Here is a 13,512-nt window from a genome sequence, read left to right as displayed (position 1 = left end):
ATGCCTCATTTGTCCACAGATACTAACAGGACGATTTTGTTGAACGTTACACTGGTTTTTATGTTGGTGTGTCCCTTTGTTTTCTCTTCCTAAATGGAACGACGTTTCCAGAGTATGTCACAGACTTACAATATAATGACTTTGAATATTAACAGGATTAGGAGTCCACCAAAATTGGCGGCTTTGAAAGATTTCTTGTATAATTCGGATACCGATATTGCTCTCTTGCAGGAGGTAATGGTCAGTGAATTTAATTTCCCGGGGTTTACTGAAATTTTAAATGTTGCTTTCGAAAATGAATGTGGAACGGCTATTTTGGTGAAACATGGTATACCGGCGGAGCCTTTGTGTCTTCTAGAATCCGGTCGTGGAATCTCTTGTCAAATCTTTAATACGACGGTTGTTAATGTCTATGCCCCCTCTGGTAGCAGCGCCCGAGCGGCCAGGACAACTTTTTTCACCGGTGAAATGGTTCAATTATTAAACGGCAATTCAGAAAATATCATTATAGCTGGCGACTGGAACTGTGTACTGAAGTCAAAAGATCAAAAACCGAACTTTAACTTCTCTCAAGCACTGAAAGATTGTGTCACAGCCTTACGTCTTACAGACGCATGGGAATTATTTCACCCCACAGCTGTTAAGTTTACATATATGACGAACTTGGCGGCCAGTAGAATTGACAGAATTTATATATCCGATAGTTTAATGCAGTGTGCATCTTCAATAGACACGATTCCCACCAGTTTTTCTGACCACTGTGGAGTTCGTTGTAGCATACATCTTGCCCGGCAAACGACCTATTGGGGACGCGGTCTTTGGAAATTGAATGTCAGTCTTCTTCACGAAACAGACTTAAATGAATCCATCCAAGTGACCTGGAATATGTGCCTCCGAGCGCGCCCCAGATACGTTTCCACCATTGAGTGGTGGACCAACTACGCTAAAAGGAAGCTGAGGATGACTTTGATCGACTACGGCAAGGCAAGGGCTCAACTTCGGAAAGACACTATTGAATTTTATTATACCTGTTTGCGAGAACTGTATGATCGTCCCGTTTTGTCTGCTGACCATTTCATGCAAATAAAGAAAATTAAGGCGATTTTAACCCAACTGAAACGGCGACAACTTGATGGTTTGAAGGTAAAGTCAAGATCACATTCCACTGTCGAAGATGAAACTGCCTCTTTGTATCATCTCCTCCGGCATGCAAAGAATAGAAGGAATAGTTTTATCAACACCCTGCGCGATGTGAATAACGATGTGCTCCATGAACAACGTGACATCATTAACGAAATCCATCGCTTTTTTACGAGTTTATATACTTCCCCTGACGTCAATGAACAGTCTGTGGCGACGTTACTTCACGGCACAGACTCGATAGTTACTGAGGACGAGAATAGGGCGCTATTGGACATATTTACTAGTGATGATGTTTTGGATATCGTCAAAACTTCTCCGGCAAACAAGACGCCTGGGCCGGATGGTTTACCAGTCGAATTTTACTACAGGTTTTGGAATGTTCTAGGCGATGTGCTCACCGCCATCATCAATGAAGTCATCAACGGTATCTCCATACCCTCGGAGTTTAAAGAGGGTGTCTTTGTGATGGTACCCAAGGGGCGAGGAATGAAGGATGTCCGTCGTCTGCGACCTATATGTTTATTAAATGGAGACTATAAAATTGTTGCCCGTGCACTGAAATTGCGACTGACTCCAGTCCTACAACGTGTCATTGCGCAGGACCAAACGGCCCTTCCGCATAGAAGTATCATCAAAACGGTCAGTGAATATCGTGATGTGATTTCCATTTTTTCGGCAGCTCAACTTCAAGGTGCTCTATGCTTTATTGATTTTGCAAATGCTTTTGACCGGATTGATCATCGTTATCTTTTTAAAACAATGTCGGCCCTGGGTTTTGGGGGACGGTGCTTGAAGTCTTTGCAAAGTATGATTACTGGGATGACGGCAAAAGTACTTGTCAACGGTCAATGCACGAGAGCCATAAATATTTGTCGTGGATTCCCGCAAGGAAGCCCACTCTCCATGCTGCTCTATGTCATAGCTCTGGAACCTCTTGTCCGACATTTAAACGTTCTCTTGGAAGGGATCACGATTATGTCGGTAAAGAAAGTAACCAATGTGTATGCAGATGATTTAGGGGTCATAGTTCGGAGTGACGACGATGTTCAAACTCTTAAGACCGCCTTACACGTTTATTGTGGTGCTACTGGTGCTGCTGTGAATAACACGAAAAGCTCTATGCTCAGCCTCAATGGTTTTGCGAACGCAGACTTAGATTGGATCCCTTCCACGAACCAACATAAGTCTCTCGGTGTCACATTTTCTAGCTGCCCGCTCAAGATGGCTTCCGTTAACTGGAAGAACATGCTTACCAACATCAGAGGCTCATTAATAGAGCATCGAAATAGGGACCTCAATTTAATGCAAAGGGTACAACTGATTAACTGTGTGATCCTGTCAAAAGCGATTTACCTGGGGCAATGTCTACCTATTCCCTTGGGCATCGCCAAAAATATTACGAGGGCAGTTTGTCAGCTGTTATGGAGAGGCTGTATATTTAAAGTGGCAGCTCATACAGTGCCCTTACCTCCGGTCGCCGGTGGCCTCGGACTCACAGATATTCGTCAAAAGACAGTGACTTTATTTATCAAGCGTACTCGAGAACATCTCCGTAAGTACCCCGACAGTATTACGACGCAACTGTTTCATCTGACTGAACCTCAGAGTTTAGATGCTCCTGTCAATGTGGCTCCGATCCATTTTAAGCTGCACCATGTCAGACTTTACTTCACCGAGATCAGTTACAAAGAGAGTATACATCTGACACCCAGCCGTAGCGCCACGTCATCTGCTACTTCTATTCCATGGCGCTGTTCAGTCAGGAATCGAATCGAGAAAAAATATCCATCCAAAGATTGGAATACTGTTTGGAAGAATATTCATAATAAAGTCTTAAGCATGTCAGTACGGTCGACATGGTATCAAGTGGTTAACGATATCATCGCCAACAATGAGAGGCTCCACGCTATAGGACTTCATGATACTCCCATGTGTCGCCGTTGTGGATATGTGGATACGACAGTTCACAGATTTACTTGTCAAGGATACAATACCATATGGAACCACATTAAGCAGCAGGTCGCATTCCTCAGGCGCAATGATGGTAGATTCATCACCACCACCGAACTCTCGGCCCCGGACGTGATGTATTTTCCGCGTCAGAAAAATAATACCATACTGTGGCTATACGGCAATTTTGTTCACTTTGTCATCCACAAAACGACCACGGACACCATTGAGGACTACAACTGCTACATCACGGAGGAATATTACAAGCTACGCGCCCAACGGAACCACACCAAGCATTTTGGAAATATGCTACACATACTCTTTCAAAAGGAAGGTATTGGATGATGTGTTGAATGATATACTGTGATTATAATCTGAGATCAGTGTCATGTATTGTGTGTGTCCTTAAGAAGTTCTAAGTTTTTCAGTTTTCCACTTAATTTTTCTTTCTTTATCCCCGTTTTTCAACATATCAAGTTCCCTCGTTATGAAAAACCATCCAACATCACAGAATAAGTTCACTTGGATGCAGAAATTTACTTTTTTCACCACGTTTGGCATGGATTCCCTTACGTGGGAAGGAGCATTTAATTTGATTTTAGCAAAGAAGCTCGCCGAAGAAGGCGCATGAAGGAGAGCGAATGGAAGGGCTAGAAGGGGAGATGGGAGGCCCTAAAAAAAAAAAAAAAAAAAAAAAAATGGATAAGGCGTCGGACTTCGGATCCGAAGATTGCAGGTTCGAATCCTGTCACGGTCGTGTTTTTCCAATTCTGCAAAAGAAACACACCGTTTTAGTGTAGCTATTGAGCAGTACGAAATCGTCTGAATGTTGCTGTTGTCCACTTCCTGCTTGGAGATGCACTTGAGCGTGATACACACACAGCCAGAACGGTGTTATCTAGCGAAATGGTCGGCTGAGTGCCGTCACCGCGAGTTTTGGCTGGCATTTGCGCATCTAAGACAGCGTCGGAAAGTAACCCGTTCGGCTTCTGAGTCAAATCAAATATGTGTGTTAATTTTGACACCACTAGCGCTGCAGGTTTTTTATGCAGTTCCTGTACCTCTCAGAAATGATTATGAAATAAAACTGAAGTACGTGACGTGTGTGACGCTAGGAAAACATTAGGCAGCATGGAGAGATTCTGTATGGGACCACCCCACCCAAACCAGAACTGTGTGTCGTGCGACCTGACACGTAGTCACCGACGCAGCCCGGCTAGCTCAGTTGGTAGAGCATGAGACTCTTAATCTCAGGGTCGTGGGTTCGAGCCCCACGCTGGGCGGAACGTAATTTTGTTCCGCTGCAGATGTAAATTACCGTTTTTCTGATCAATGTGACGTAATGGAAATAGCAACTTAAAACTTTGCCTACGTCTCCATCAGTCGCAAGGAAAGTGTATCTGAAGGTGAAGGTGATTTCGTAGACATGTGTCAAAGACATGTTCTGAAATGTAAGTGGTGTTGGTTGGAGAGCACATCGGTTACGTGTGAGATGTGTAGCCAAGCAGTAATGGTGCGCCATAGCTGCAAATATTAGTCGGTAATATGAAGTGTTGTCAGCATAAGCCTGATGATCCAGACGAGCGTAAGCACGAAGTACGCAAAACTACCGCTAGGCCGCGCCTCTTTAGCTCAGTGGCATAGCACTGGTCTAGTAAACCAGGGGTCGTGAGTTCGATCCTCACAGGAGGCAAACGAATTTTCGAAATCAGTTGCGCGTCGTGGCCGTATAGCAAGCAGTATCTGGAACGACGAACAATTAGCAACAGGTGTTTTATTTAGAATTACTCTCAGATGTGATTGAGGCGAATGTCGCAGATAAAGCATTTTGCAAAGCGGTACAGCGTAGGGTGGGAGGCGGCAGTCTGAATTATATTTTTTACATGTGTTTTTCAAATATCACAGAGCCTCTCGCGAGCGTCGTCGTCGTCGTCGACGCCGCCGCTTCTGCAGAAGTAGGAAATCGCCATCGTAGCAAATGCGGCGAGGGACGCCCTGCCTTCGATTTCGAATGCACAAAGTGTGTGGTCTTGGTTCCCAATCTCTACTTGGTCGGTCTCGTAAAGGCTTGAATGTAACGAATGGGTGGGAAGCAGCAAGAGGCAGCGGCTGTGTAGAACGAAAACACAATTCCTCAGCGGTATGAGCGTTTCGAGATGACACGAATGTAAGGAATACTTGGCGGCCAGTGACCGTGTGGCCTAATGGATAAGGCGTCGGACTTCGGATCCGAAGATTGCAGGTTCGAATCCTGTCACGGTCGTGTTTTTCCAATTCTGCAAAAGAAACACACCGTTTTAGTGTAGCTATTGAGCAGTACGAAATCGTCTGAATGTTGCTGTTGTCCACTTCCTGCTTGGAGATGCACTTGAGCGTGATACACACACAGCCAGAACGGTGTTATCTAGCGAAATGGTCGGCTGAGTGCCGTCACCGCGAGTTTTGGCTGGCATTTGCGCATCTAAGACAGCGTCGGAAAGTAACCCGTTCGGCTTCTGAGTCAAATCAAATATGTGTGTTAATTTTGACACCACTAGCGCTGCAGGTTTTTTATGCAGTTCCTGTACCTCTCAGAAATGATTATGAAATAAAACTGAAGTACGTGACGTGTGTGACGCTAGGAAAACATTAGGCAGCATGGAGAGATTCTGTATGGGACCACCCCACCCAAACCAGAACTGTGTGTCGTGCGACCCGACACGTAGTCACCAACGCAGCCCGGCTAGCTCAGTCGGTAGAGCATGAGACTCTTAATCTCAGGGTCGTGGGTTCGAGCCCCACGCTGGGCGGAACGTAATTTTGTTCCGCTGCAGATGTAAATTACCGTTTTTCTGATCAATGTGACGTAATGGAAATAGCAACTTAAAACTTTGCCTACGTCTCCATCAGTCGCAAGGAAAGTGTATCTGAAGGTGAAGGTGATTTCGTAGACATGTGTCAAAGACATGTTCTGAAATGTAAGTGGTGTTGGTTGGAGAGCACATCGGTTACGTGTGAGATGTGTAGCCAAGCAGTAATGGTGCGCCATAGCTGCAAATATTAGTCGGTAATATGAAGTGTTGTCAGCTTAAGCCTGATGATCCAGACGAGCGTAAGCACGAAGTACGCAAAACTAAAGCTAGGCCGCGCCTCTTTAGCTCAGTGGCATAGCACTGGTCTAGTAAACCAGGGGTCGTGAGTTCGATCCTCACAGGAGGCAAACGAATTTTCGAAATCAGTTGCGCGTCGTGGCCGTATAGCAAGCAGTATCTGGAACGACGAACAATTAGCAACAGGTGTTTTATTTGGAATTACTCTCAGATGTGATTGAGGCGAATGTCGCAGATAAAGCATTTTGCAAAGCGGTACAGCGTAGGGTGGGAGGCGGCAGTCTGAATTATATTTTTTACATGTGTTTTTCAAATATCACAGAGCCTCTCGCGAGCGTCGTCGTCGTCGACGCCGCCGCTTCTGCAGAAGTAGGAAATCGCCATCGTAGCAAATGCGGCGAGGGACGCCCTGCCTTCGATTTCGAATGCACAAAGTGTGTGGTCTTGGTTCCCAATCTCTACTTGGTCGGTCTCGTAAAGGCTTGAATGTAACGAATGGGTGGGAAGCAGCAAGAGGCAGCGGCTGTGTAGAACGAAAACACAATTCCTCAGCGGTATGAGCGTTTCGAGATGACACGAATGTAAGGAATACTTGGCGGCCAGTGACCGTGTGGCCTAATGGATAAGGCGTCGGACTTCGGATCCGAAGATTGCAGGTTCGAATCCTGTCACGGTCGTGTTTTTCCAATTCTGCAAAAGAAACACACCGTTTTAGTGTAGCTATTGAGCAGTACGAAATCGTCTGAATGTTGCTGTTGTCCACTTCCTGCTTGGAGATGCACTTGAGCGTGATACACACACAGCCAGAACGGTGTTATCTAGCGAAATGGTCGGCTGAGTGCCGTCACCGCGAGTTTTGGCTGGCATTTGCGCATCTAAGACAGCGTCGGAAAGTAACCCGTTCGGCTTCTGAGTCAAATCAAATATGTGTGTTAATTTTGACACCACTAGCGCTGCAGGTTTTTTATGCAGTTCCTGTACCTCTCAGAAATGATTATGAAATAAAACTGAAGTACGTGACGTGTGTGACGCTAGGAAAACATTAGGCAGCATGGAGAGATTCTGTATGGGACCACCCCACCCAAACCAGAACTGTGTGTCGTGCGACCCGACACGTAGTCACCAACGCAGCCCGGCTAGCTCAGTCGGTAGAGCATGAGACTCTTAATCTCAGGGTCGTGGGTTCGAGCCCCACGCTGGGCGGAACGTAATTTTGTTCCGCTGCAGATGTAAATTACCGTTTTTCTGATCAATGTGACGTAATGGAAATAGCAACTTAAAACTTTGCCTACGTCTCCATCAGTCGCAAGGAAAGTGTATCTGAAGGTGAAGGTGATTTCGTAGACATGTGTCAAAGACATGTTCTGAAATGTAAGTGGTGTTGGTTGGAGAGCACATCGGTTACGTGTGAGATGTGTAGCCAAGCAGTAATGGTGCGCCATAGCTGCAAATATTAGTCGGTAATATGAAGTGTTGTCAGCTTAAGCCTGATGATCCAGACGAGCGTAAGCACGAAGTACGCAAAACTACCGCTAGGCCGCGCCTCTTTAGCTCAGTGGCATAGCACTGGTCTAGTAAACCAGGGGTCGTGAGTTCGATCCTCACAGGAGGCAAACGAATTTTCGAAATCAGTTGCGCGTCGTGGCCGTATAGCAAGCAGTATCTGGAACGACGAACAATTAGCAACAGGTGTTTTATTTAGAATTACTCTCAGATGTGATTGAGGCGAATGTCGCAGATAAAGCATTTTGCAAAGCGGTACAGCGTAGGGTGGGAGGCGGCAGTCTGAATTATATTTTTTACATGTGTTTTTCAAATATCACAGAGCCTCTCGCGAGCGTCGTCGTCGTCGTCGACGCCGCCGCTTCTGCAGAAGTAGGAAATCGCCATCGTAGCAAATGCGGCGAGGGACGCCCTGCCTTCGATTTCGAATGCACAAAGTGTGTGGTCTTGGTTCCCAATCTCTACTTGGTCGGTCTCGTAAAGGCTTGAATGTAACGAATGGGTGGGAAGCAGCAAGAGGCAGCGGCTGTGTAGAACGAAAACACAATTCCTCAGCGGTATGAGCGTTTCGAGATGACACGAATGTAAGGAATACTTGGCGGCCAGTGACCGTGTGGCCTAATGGATAAGGCGTCGGACTTCGGATCCGAAGATTGCAGGTTCGAATCCTGTCACGGTCGTGTTTTTCCAATTCTGCAAAAGAAACACACCGTTTTAGTGTAGCTATTGAGCAGTACGAAATCGTCTGAATGTTGCTGTTGTCCACTTCCTGCTTGGAGATGCACTTGAGCGTGATACACACACAGCCAGAACGGTGTTATCTAGCGAAATGGTCGGCTGAGTGCCGTCACCGCGAGTTTTGGCTGGCATTTGCGCATCTAAGACAGCGTCGGAAAGTAACCCGTTCGGCTTCTGAGTCAAATCAAATATGTGTGTTAATTTTGACACCACTAGCGCTGCAGGTTTTTTATGCAGTTCCTGTACCTCTCAGAAATGATTATGAAATAAAACTGAAGTACGTGACGTGTGTGACGCTAGGAAAACATTAGGCAGCATGGAGAGATTCTGTATGGGACCACCCCACCCAAACCAGAACTGTGTGTCGTGCGACCCGACACGTAGTCACCAACGCAGCCCGGCTAGCTCAGTCGGTAGAGCATGAGACTCTTAATCTCAGGGTCGTGGGTTCGAGCCCCACGCTGGGCGGAACGTAATTTTGTTCCGCTGCAGATGTAAATTACCGTTTTTCTGATCAATGTGACGTAATGGAAATAGCAACTTAAAACTTTGCCTACGTCTCCATCAGTCGCAAGGAAAGTGTATCTGAAGGTGAAGGTGATTTCGTAGACATGTGTCAAAGACATGTTCTGAAATGTAAGTGGTGTTGGTTGGAGAGCACATCGGTTACGTGTGAGATGTGTAGCCAAGCAGTAATGGTGCGCCATAGCTGCAAATATTAGTCGGTAATATGAAGTGTTGTCAGCTTAAGCCTGATGATCCAGACGAGCGTAAGCACGAAGTACGCAAAACTACCGCTAGGCCGCGCCTCTTTAGCTCAGTGGCATAGCACTGGTCTAGTAAACCAGGGGTCGTGAGTTCGATCCTCACAGGAGGCAAACGAATTTTCGAAATCAGTTGCGCGTCGTGGCCGTATAGCAAGCAGTATCTGGAACGACGAACAATTAGCAACAGGTGTTTTATTTGGAATTACTCTCAGATGTGATTGAGGCGAATGTCGCAGATAAAGCATTTTGCAAAGCGGTACAGCGTAGGGTGGGAGGCGGCAGTCTGAATTATATTTTTTACATGTGTTTTTCAAATATCACAGAGCCTCTCGCGAGCGTCGTCGTCGTCGACGCCGCCGCTTCTGCAGAAGTAGGAAATCGCCATCGTAGCAAATGCGGCGAGGGACGCCCTGCCTTCGATTTCGAATGCACAAAGTGTGTGGTCTTGGTTCCCAATCTCTACTTGGTCGGTCTCGTAAAGGCTTGAATGTAACGAATGGGTGGGAAGCAGCAAGAGGCAGCGGCTGTGTAGAACGAAAACACAATTCCTCAGCGGTATGAGCGTTTCGAGATGACACGAATGTAAGGAATACTTGGCGGCCAGTGACCGTGTGGCCTAATGGATAAGGCGTCGGACTTCGGATCCGAAGATTGCAGGTTCGAATCCTGTCACGGTCGTGTTTTTCCAATTCTGCAAAAGAAACACACCGTTTTAGTGTAGCTATTGAGCAGTACGAAATCGTCTGAATGTTGCTGTTGTCCACTTCCTGCTTGGAGATGCACTTGAGCGTGATACACACACAGCCAGAACGGTGTTATCTAGCGAAATGGTCGGCTGAGTGCCGTCACCGCGAGTTTTGGCTGGCATTTGCGCATCTAAGACAGCGTCGGAAAGTAACCCGTTCGGCTTCTGAGTCAAATCAAATATGTGTGTTAATTTTGACACCACTAGCGCTGCAGGTTTTTTATGCAGTTCCTGTACCTCTCAGAAATGATTATGAAATAAAACTGAAGTACGTGACGTGTGTGACGCTAGGAAAACATTAGGCAGCATGGAGAGATTCTGTATGGGACCACCCCACCCAAACCAGAACTGTGTGTCGTGCGACCCGACACGTAGTCACCAACGCAGCCCGGCTAGCTCAGTCGGTAGAGCATGAGACTCTTAATCTCAGGGTCGTGGGTTCGAGCCCCACGCTGGGCGGAACGTAATTTTGTTCCGCTGCAGATGTAAATTACCGTTTTTCTGATCAATGTGACGTAATGGAAATAGCAACTTAAAACTTTGCCTACGTCTCCATCAGTCGCAAGGAAAGTGTATCTGAAGGTGAAGGTGATTTCGTAGACATGTGTCAAAGACATGTTCTGAAATGTAAGTGGTGTTGGTTGGAGAGCACATCGGTTACGTGTGAGATGTGTAGCCAAGCAGTAATGGTGCGCCATAGCTGCAAATATTAGTCGGTAATATGAAGTGTTGTCAGCTTAAGCCTGATGATCCAGACGAGCGTAAGCACGAAGTACGCAAAACTACCGCTAGGCCGCGCCTCTTTAGCTCAGTGGCATAGCACTGGTCTAGTAAACCAGGGGTCGTGAGTTCGATCCTCACAGGAGGCAAACGAATTTTCGAAATCAGTTGCGTGTCGTGGCCGTATAGCAAGCAGTATCTGGAACGACGAACAATTAGCAACAGGTGTTTTATTTAGAATTACTCTCAGATGTGATTGAGGCGAATGTCGCAGATAAAGCATTTTGCAAAGCGGTACAGCGTAGGGTGGGAGGCGGCAGTCTGAATTATATTTTTTACATGTGTTTTTCAAATATCACAGAGCCTCTCGCGAGCGTCGTCGTCGTCGACGCCGCCGCTTCTGCAGAAGTAGGAAATCGCCATCGTAGCAAATGCGGCGAGGGACGCCCTGCCTTCGATTTCGAATGCACAAAGTGTGTGGTCTTGGTTCCCAATCTCTACTTGGTCGGTCTCGTAAAGGCTTGAATGTAACGAATGGGTGGGAAGCAGCAAGAGGCAGCGGCTGTGTAGAACGAAAACACAATTCCTCAGCGGTATGAGCGTTTCGAGATGACACGAATGTAAGGAATACTTGGCGGCCAGTGACCGTGTGGCCTAATGGATAAGGCGTCGGACTTCGGATCCGAAGATTGCAGGTTCGAATCCTGTCACGGTCGTGTTTTTCCAATTCTGCAAAAGAAACACACCGTTTTAGTGTAGCTATTGAGCAGTACGAAATCGTCTGAATGTTGCTGTTGTCCACTTCCTGCTTGGAGATGCACTTGAGCGTGATACACACACAGCCAGAACGGTGTTATCTAGCGAAATGGTCGGCTGAGTGCCGTCACCGCGAGTTTTGGCTGGCATTTGCGCATCTAAGACAGCGTCGGAAAGTAACCCGTTCGGCTTCTGAGTCAAATCAAATATGTGTGTTAATTTTGACACCACTAGCGCTGCAGGTTTTTTATGCAGTTCCTGTACCTCTCAGAAATGATTATGAAATAAAACTGAAGTACGTGACGTGTGTGACGCTAGGAAAACATTAGGCAGCATGGAGAGATTCTGTATGGGACCACCCCACCCAAACCAGAACTGTGTGTCGTGCGACCCGACACGTAGTCACCAACGCAGCCCGGCTAGCTCAGTCGGTAGAGCATGAGACTCTTAATCTCAGGGTCGTGGGTTCGAGCCCCACGCTGGGCGGAACGTAATTTTGTTCCGCTGCAGATGTAAATTACCGTTTTTCTGATCAATGTGACGTAATGGAAATAGCAACTTAAAACTTTGCCTACGTCTCCATCAGTCGCAAGGAAAGTGTATCTGAAGGTGAAGGTGATTTCGTAGACATGTGTCAAAGACATGTTCTGAAATGTAAGTGGTGTTGGTTGGAGAGCACATCGGTTACGTGTGAGATGTGTAGCCAAGCAGTAATGGTGCGCCATAGCTGCAAATATTAGTCGGTAATATGAAGTGTTGTCAGCTTAAGCCTGATGATCCAGACGAGCGTAAGCACGAAGTACGCAAAACTACCGCTAGGCCGCGCCTCTTTAGCTCAGTGGCATAGCACTGGTCTAGTAAACCAGGGGTCGTGAGTTCGATCCTCACAGGAGGCAAACGAATTTTCGAAATCAGTTGCGCGTCGTGGCCGTATAGCAAGCAGTATCTGGAACGACGAACAATTAGCAACAGGTGTTTTATTTAGAATTACTCTCAGATGTGATTGAGGCGAATGTCGCAGATAAAGCATTTTGCAAAGCGGTACAGCGTAGGGTGGGAGGCGGCAGTCTGAATTATATTTTTTACATGTGTTTTTCAAATATCACAGAGCCTCTCGCGAGCGTCGTCGTCGTCGACGCCGCCGCTTCTGCAGAAGTAAAAAATCGCCATCGTAGCAAATGCGGCGAGGGACGCCCTGCCTTCGATTTCGAATGCACAAAGTGTGTGGTCTTGGTTCCCAATCTCTACTTGGTCGGTCTCGTAAAGGCTTGAATGTAACGAATGGGTGGGAAGCAGCAAGAGGCAGCGGCTGTGTAGAACGAAAACACAATTCCTCAGCGGTATGAGCGTTTCGAGATGACACGAATGTAAGGAATACTTGGCGGCCAGTGACCGTGTGGCCTAATGGATAAGGCGTCGGACTTCGGATCCGAAGATTGCAGGTTCGAATCCTGTCACGGTCGTGTTTTTCCAATTCTGCAAAAGAAACACACCGTTTTAGTGTAGCTATTGAGCAGTACGAAATCGTCTGAATGTTGCTGTTGTCCACTTCCTGCTTGGAGATGCACTTGAGCGTGATACACACACAGCCAGAACGGTGTTATCTAGCGAAATGGTCGGCTGAGTGCCGTCACCGCGAGTTTTGGCTGGCATTTGCGCATCTAAGACAGCGTCGGAAAGTAACCCGTTCGGCTTCTGAGTCAAATCAAATATGTGTGTTAATTTTGACACCACTAGCGCTGCAGGTTTTTTATGCAGTTCCTGTACCTCTCAGAAATGATTATGAAATAAAACTGAAGTACGTGACGTGTGTGACGCTAGGAAAACATTAGGCAGCATGGAGAGATTCTGTATGGGACCACCCCACCCAAACCAGAACTGTGTGTCGTGCGACCCGACACGTAGTCACCAACGCAGCCCGGCTAGCTCAGTCGGTAGAGCATGAGACTCTTAATCTCAGGGTCGTGGGTTCGAGCCCCACGCTGGGCGGAACGTAATTTTGTTCCGCTGCAGATGTAAATTACCGTTTTTCTGATCAATGTGACGTAATGGAAATAGCAACTTAAAACTTTGCCTACGTCTCCATCAGTCGCAAGGAAAG

The 13,512-nt window shown here is 46.8% G+C and overlaps 19 non-coding genes across 19 annotated transcripts; all 19 read left to right on the top strand.

Moving 5' to 3' along the window:
* The first annotated feature begins 4,303 nt into the window (after positions 1–4,303).
* On the top strand, positions 4,304–4,376 carry Trnak-cuu. Its single transcript has one exon. It is a non-coding gene; the product is annotated as a tRNA-Lys (tRNA).
* Positions 4,377–4,714: 338 nt separating this feature from the next.
* Trnat-agu lies at positions 4,715–4,786 on the top strand. Its single transcript has one exon. It is a non-coding gene; the product is annotated as a tRNA-Thr (tRNA).
* Positions 4,787–5,283: 497 nt separating this feature from the next.
* Positions 5,284–5,356, top strand: Trnar-ucg. Its single transcript has one exon. It is a non-coding gene; the product is annotated as a tRNA-Arg (tRNA).
* Positions 5,357–5,809: 453 nt separating this feature from the next.
* Trnak-cuu lies at positions 5,810–5,882 on the top strand. Its single transcript has one exon. It is a non-coding gene; the product is annotated as a tRNA-Lys (tRNA).
* A 338-nt stretch (positions 5,883–6,220) lies between these two features.
* On the top strand, positions 6,221–6,292 carry Trnat-agu. The gene has a single exon. It is a non-coding gene; the product is annotated as a tRNA-Thr (tRNA).
* Positions 6,293–6,786: 494 nt separating this feature from the next.
* On the top strand, positions 6,787–6,859 carry Trnar-ucg. Its single transcript has one exon. It is a non-coding gene; the product is annotated as a tRNA-Arg (tRNA).
* A 453-nt stretch (positions 6,860–7,312) lies between these two features.
* On the top strand, positions 7,313–7,385 carry Trnak-cuu. The gene has a single exon. It is a non-coding gene; the product is annotated as a tRNA-Lys (tRNA).
* A 338-nt stretch (positions 7,386–7,723) lies between these two features.
* On the top strand, positions 7,724–7,795 carry Trnat-agu. Its single transcript has one exon. It is a non-coding gene; the product is annotated as a tRNA-Thr (tRNA).
* A 497-nt stretch (positions 7,796–8,292) lies between these two features.
* Positions 8,293–8,365, top strand: Trnar-ucg. Its single transcript has one exon. It is a non-coding gene; the product is annotated as a tRNA-Arg (tRNA).
* A 453-nt stretch (positions 8,366–8,818) lies between these two features.
* On the top strand, positions 8,819–8,891 carry Trnak-cuu. Its single transcript has one exon. It is a non-coding gene; the product is annotated as a tRNA-Lys (tRNA).
* Positions 8,892–9,229: 338 nt separating this feature from the next.
* Trnat-agu lies at positions 9,230–9,301 on the top strand. The gene has a single exon. It is a non-coding gene; the product is annotated as a tRNA-Thr (tRNA).
* A 494-nt stretch (positions 9,302–9,795) lies between these two features.
* Positions 9,796–9,868, top strand: Trnar-ucg. Its single transcript has one exon. It is a non-coding gene; the product is annotated as a tRNA-Arg (tRNA).
* Positions 9,869–10,321: 453 nt separating this feature from the next.
* Positions 10,322–10,394, top strand: Trnak-cuu. The gene has a single exon. It is a non-coding gene; the product is annotated as a tRNA-Lys (tRNA).
* Positions 10,395–10,732: 338 nt separating this feature from the next.
* On the top strand, positions 10,733–10,804 carry Trnat-agu. The gene has a single exon. It is a non-coding gene; the product is annotated as a tRNA-Thr (tRNA).
* Positions 10,805–11,298: 494 nt separating this feature from the next.
* Trnar-ucg lies at positions 11,299–11,371 on the top strand. Its single transcript has one exon. It is a non-coding gene; the product is annotated as a tRNA-Arg (tRNA).
* A 453-nt stretch (positions 11,372–11,824) lies between these two features.
* Positions 11,825–11,897, top strand: Trnak-cuu. The gene has a single exon. It is a non-coding gene; the product is annotated as a tRNA-Lys (tRNA).
* A 338-nt stretch (positions 11,898–12,235) lies between these two features.
* On the top strand, positions 12,236–12,307 carry Trnat-agu. Its single transcript has one exon. It is a non-coding gene; the product is annotated as a tRNA-Thr (tRNA).
* A 494-nt stretch (positions 12,308–12,801) lies between these two features.
* Positions 12,802–12,874, top strand: Trnar-ucg. Its single transcript has one exon. It is a non-coding gene; the product is annotated as a tRNA-Arg (tRNA).
* A 453-nt stretch (positions 12,875–13,327) lies between these two features.
* Trnak-cuu lies at positions 13,328–13,400 on the top strand. The gene has a single exon. It is a non-coding gene; the product is annotated as a tRNA-Lys (tRNA).
* Positions 13,401–13,512: the final 112 nt, after the last annotated feature.

This window comes from Schistocerca americana, unplaced genomic scaffold (assembly GCF_021461395.2).
Source record: "Schistocerca americana isolate TAMUIC-IGC-003095 unplaced genomic scaffold, iqSchAmer2.1 HiC_scaffold_165, whole genome shotgun sequence".
NCBI lineage: Eukaryota > Metazoa > Arthropoda > Insecta > Orthoptera > Acrididae > Schistocerca > Schistocerca americana.
Note: the sequence above shows the minus strand (reverse complement) of the source record. Positions and strands in the feature narration are given on the sequence as shown.